Below are 6,077 nucleotides of genomic sequence, written 5' to 3'. Positions count from 1 at the left end.
AAAGATTATCCATCATGATCAGGTGGGATTCATCCCTGGGCTACAAGGATGGTTCAACATTCACAAATCAATCAATGTGATAGAACAAATTAATATGAGAAGAGAGAAGAACCACATGGTCCTCTCAATTGATGCAGAAAAAGCATTTGACAAAATCCAGCATCCGTTCCTGATTAAAATGCTTCAAAGTATAGGGATAGAGGGAACATTCCTGAACCTCATGAAATCTATCTATGAAAGACCCACAGCAAATATCATCCTCAATGGGAAAAAGCTTGCAGCCTCCCATTGAGATCAGGAACAAGACAAGGATGCCCACTGTCACCGCTCTTGTTCAACTAGCAATAGCAATCAGACAACAAAGAGAAATAAAAGGTATCCAAAGTGGCAATGAAGAAGTCAATCTCTCTCTCTTCGCAGATGGCATGATTCTTTATATGGAAAACCCAAAAGACTCCACCCCCAAACTACTAGAACTCATAGAGCAATTCAGCAATGTGGCAGGTTACAAAGTCAATATGCAGAAATCAGTGGCTTTCTTATACACTAACAATGAAAAGAAAGATAGTGAAATTAGAGAATCGATTCCATTTACTATAGCACCAAGAACCATAAGATACCTGGGAATAAACCTAACCAAAGAGGTAAAGGATCTGTACTTGAGGAACTACAGAACAGTCATGAAGGAAATTGAAGAAGACACAAAAAAGATGGAAGACCATTTCATGCTCTTGGATAAGAAGAATAAACATTGTTAAAATATCTATACTGCCTACAGCAATCTATATTTTTAATGACATTCTGATCAAAATTCCACCGGTATTCTTCAAAGAGCTGGAGCAAATAATCCAAAAATTTGTATGGAATCAGAAGAGACCTCAAATCCCTAAGGAAATGTTGAAAAACAAAAATAAAGCTGGGGGCATCACGTTACCTGATTTCAAGCTTTATTACAAAGCTGTGATCACCAAGACATCATGGTACTGGCATCAAAACAGACACATAGACTAGTGGAAGAGAGTAGAGAGCCCAGATATGGACCCTCAACTCGATGGTCAATTAATCTTCGACAAAACAGGAAAAAAAATATGCAGTGGAAAAAAGACAGTCTCTTCAATAAATGGTGCTGGGAAAACTGGACAGCTGTAGAAGAATGAATCTCTACCATTCTCTTACACCGTACAGAAAGATAAACTCAAAATGGATAAAAGACCTCAACATGAGACAGGAATCCATCAGAATCCTAGAGGAGAACATAGGCAGTAATCTCTTTGATATCAGCCACAGCAACCTCTTTTAAGATATGTCTCCAAAGGCAAAGGAAACAAAAGCAAAAATAAACTTTTGGGACTTCATCAAAATCAAAAGCTTCTGCACAGCAAAGGGAACAGTCAACAAAACAAAGAGGCAACCCACGGAATGGGAGAAGATATTTGCAAATGACAGTACAGACAGAAGGTTGATATCCAGGATCTATAAAGAACTCCTCAAACTCAACACACATGAAACAGGCAAACATATCAAACAATGGGCAGAAGATGTGAACAGACACTTCTCCAATCAAGACATACAAATGGCTATCAGATACATGAAAAAATGTTCATCATCACTAGCCCTCAGGGAGATTAAAATTAAAACCACGTTGAGATATCACCTTACACCAGTTAGAATGGCCAAAATTAACAAAAAAGTAAACAACATGTGTTGGAGAGGATGTGGAGAAAGGGGAACCCTCTTACACTGTTGGTGGGAATGCAAGTTGGTGCAGCCACTTTGGAGAACAGTATGGAGATTGCTCAAAAAATTAAAAATAGAGCTTCCCTATGACCCTGCCATTGCACTACTGGGTATTTACCCCACAGATACAGATGTAGTGAAAAGAAGGGCCATCTGTACCCCAATGTTTATAGCAGCAATGGCCACGGTTGTCAAACTGTGGAAAGAACCAAGATGCCCTTCAACGGACAAATGGATAAGGAAGATGTGGTCCATATACACTATGGATTATTATGCCTCCATCAGAAAGGACGAATACCCAACTTTTGTAGCAACATGGACTGGACTGGAAGAGATTATGCTGAGTGAAATCAGTCAAGCAGAGAGAGTCAATTATCATATGGTTTCATGTATTTGTGGAACATAACAAATAGCATGGAGGACAAGGGGAGTTAGAGAGGAGAAGGAAGTTGAGGGAAATTGGAAGGGGAGGTGAACCATGAGAGACTATGGACTCTGAAAAATAATCTGGGGGTTTTGAAGGGGTGGGGGATGGGAGGTTGGGGGAACCAGGTGGTGGGTATTGGAGAAGGCATGAATTGCATGAAGCACTGTGTGTGGTGCAAAAAGTATGAATATTTTTACACTGAAAATAAATTTTGAAAAAATGGTACAGTCATTATGAAAAACAGAATCAACATTCCTCAAAAATTAAAAACAAAACTTTCATATGACCTAACAATCCCATTTCTGGTATATATCCAAAAGAACTGAGATCAGGATCTCAAAGAAATGTCTTTATTTTTGTGTTCATTACAGCATTATTTACAACAGCCAACTTAAGTGTCCATCTATGGGTGAATAGATATGGTATTTATTACTCACTCTTAATGAATATTATATCATTTGATATTAATGTAATGTTATTCAGTTTTAAAAAAGAAATCCTGCAATGCACAACATGGATAAACTTTGAGGGCATTATGCTAAGTCAAATAAGCCAGACACAGAAGGAAAAATACTCCTCTTACATGAGGTATATAAAACAGAAATAAAACCTACAGAAAATAAAAAATTAAACCTACAGAAATAAAAAATAAAATGGTGTGCTGGCCAGAGGATGGAAGGAGAGAAAAATAAAAGAAGTTGTTCAATGGTTATAAAATTACAGTCATACAAATGAATAAATTCTAGAAAACTACTGTCCAACATATTGCTTGAATTTAACAATACAATTATGCAATTAAAATTAATTATGCAATTAAAATGTGTTAAGTGGGCTAATTATGTTAAGTATTTTTACCACACCACACACACACACACTCACACACACACACACACGAGGACACAAGTAAACTAGAAAACTTTTGCAGGTAATTTATTACCTTGATTGTGGGAATAGTTCATATATATTTACAGATTCATCAACTCTATACTTCAAATATGTGAAGATTTTTGTGTATCAGTTATATGTCAATAAAACTGTGTGTGTGTTGAGGGAAGTAATATTATCTACTGCAGGAAATAAATTAGACCATCATTTCCATCCAATCAAATTTACCTCTTTATATTAACATCTTTCTAGTTACAGAAAGATGGGAAATACAACTAATTTCAATAGAAGGAAAGAAACAGGTTTGTTTTAAGCAATTTTCAATCAAGAGGAAATAAAACCATTTTCATCACCCAAAATAGTGGAAGCCATTTATAAATTTATATTTTTAAAAATATAGCAGATGTAATGGTCATTACATTTTTTTAAATGGCATTTCTTTAAAAATCAAGTCCTGAGAGCTCATGTGACCCAGTCAAAAGCATACATATACTTAACAAATGTATTATATACACTATATAGTGTATATAATATATAGTATATATTATGTATTATATATGTATATATTATGTATTATATATGTATTATATAATGTATTAATATGTTATATAGTGTACATAATATAGTATTATATAATACTATAGTGTATTTTATATATAGTGTATTATATATAGTGTATTATATATATAGAGAGAGAGAGAGCAAGCATTATATACATTTAACAAGTCTATTTCTTCCTCCAGTTAATTCTCTACACTACTTTTCTTCTTCCTTCTCATTATGTTCATTTCTTAGGGGTTTTTTGTTGGTGGTGGTGGTCATGGTGTTTGTTTTTTTGTTTGTTTGTTTGTTTGCTTTGCCTACTCCTTTTTTCAGAGACTCAGGATACTCCAGGCTCTATAATCTATTTTTAGGAAGTGAAATCCTATCCATATGTTTTAGATTTCTTTTTCCTGGAATCATGTGTACTTTAGTCATCAACTCAAAGTATGAATGCAAAATGTGACTCTTGTCTTGGAAACAATTAATTAAGGGGCTATTTTATTTCCAATGATGGCACTGTACACAGGAAGCTTTTCAGAGCAGTGGCTTATAGGAGTGGTAGACTTCTGGGAGAGAGATGAGATTTTGCCATTCACTGTTTTATTATTTTGACTTGTGTAATACAAATAGTAATTGTTCCAATATGAATAAATATTTTTCCTATTTTAAAAAGATGGAGTGAAAAAAGATCATGTTTAGCAAGTAGTCTAATAAAACATGGCTCAGTTTTAAAGTATATAAAAGTGTATCTAATATATATTAAGCAACGTTCACTACAAATAAATGTGCTTAATGAGGAAAACTCAAAAAAGCATCCAGGGGAAGAAAAGAAGAAAGGAAGAAAGAAAGAAAGGAAGGAAGGAAGGAAGGAAGGAAGGAAGGAAGAAAGAGGATGTTTATTCAGGAAACAATAAGCCTAGGTCAGTATGTGCATCCAAAGGTGGGTATTTAAAAAATATAAAAACACTGTACCTAGGTTTTGAACTTCTCAAAAAACAACTAAAATACAAAACAAGACCAAGGACAAAGACAAAAAGGAGAATGTGTGACCTTCAAGAAACAAAAGTTCAATGAAGAGCATACACTTGCAGAAGAATTTTTCTAAAAACCAGTATAAATATTTGGGAAGCAAACAGTAGTTCTTCACACTCAAGAAATTTAAGACACGGGTGGTACTAAAACAAATGATTCAAGACAACAGTTGATTTTAAAAGGTAAACTGGCTGTAGAAAACGATTTAGGACATACAGAGCAATTACATCCTAATTTGTACTAAGGAAGTGAAAACAAAGCTGAGTAAAAGATATGCCTGAGTAACTTGCCCAGAATGAAATAAAGGAGAAAGAGGGAGTTACAATAAAAGGTGACATGAAAGAGTTAAAAACATAATATATCATAAGATTTTCAATGTTAGTAAATTTTGACATCAAACACTCACAGTTTAACATTATGAAAGCGAACATGCAAGCTAAGGTTCTAATTCTCACAGTTACTTTATAACTCTATGTTAATCTACAATGAGACATAGCCCTACTAAATTCCCATAAAACAAACATAAAATACACAACACACTGGTCATACAATAAAGCTTGTGTTATTGACCAGGTGTTACGTTTTAATGAAAAACTCAATTATGTGGAGAATAGAAATTTCTCTCATTATATTCTCTAACTCATTGCTGTGAAACTTAAATATATAATAGAAATTTAAGTGAAAGAGGGTGCCAAAATTTCAATTGGGGATTATTAAATGAATTTTTTTTAAATTTGAATATTAAAATGTAAACAGAATGTTTAATAATTCCTTTAAATAAGATAAAATGAGAAAAAATAAATAAGAAAAATGTCAGAAAATAAAATCTAGTAAAAATAAAGATAATATTTTACATAGCATAATAAACAAAAGTAATCATGAATATTAATATAACATCCCCCAAAAGTATGAATGAATAAATGATAGCATATTATAGTAACACAGTTACTGTAAATATATTCTACTTTAATCATGATTAAGTCAAAATGTAGTTGCCATTCTCAAAAACTTACTAAGGAGAGAAATACAAAAAATCAGAAACTTGTCAAACAGGAGGGAAAATACTGGAATAGAAATGAGCTCAGTGTGTGATGGAGACTTGACCCCAACTTCAGGGTCCAATAATCCACAGTTTGTTGAAAGAGCAATACCACTGGAGTTTAACATTTCTTCTTTCTGTTTTGAGCAAATAGTTAAAATATCTTGATCTCTGCAAAATAAGGCATAATAATACCCATCTGTCTATTAAATACAACAGACTTTATGAATAAACCTTATTTAAAGTCAGATGCTTAGGATAGTGCTCTAATTTTAATTTGGGTTGTTCAATATTACACTTTCCAGTTCATAGATGGTATAAATGTTATGCAAATTGTTCAAGTCAACAGCTATTATGTCATGAAATGAGCATTCAAACTCAGGTTTGTCCAACTCAGAAATTCAAGTACTATTA

The sequence above is a fragment of the Mustela lutreola genome, chromosome 5 (genome assembly GCF_030435805.1).
Source record: "Mustela lutreola isolate mMusLut2 chromosome 5, mMusLut2.pri, whole genome shotgun sequence".
NCBI lineage: Eukaryota > Metazoa > Chordata > Mammalia > Carnivora > Mustelidae > Mustela > Mustela lutreola.
The sequence above is the reverse complement of the archived record's forward strand: the minus strand, read 5'-3'. Positions refer to the sequence as shown.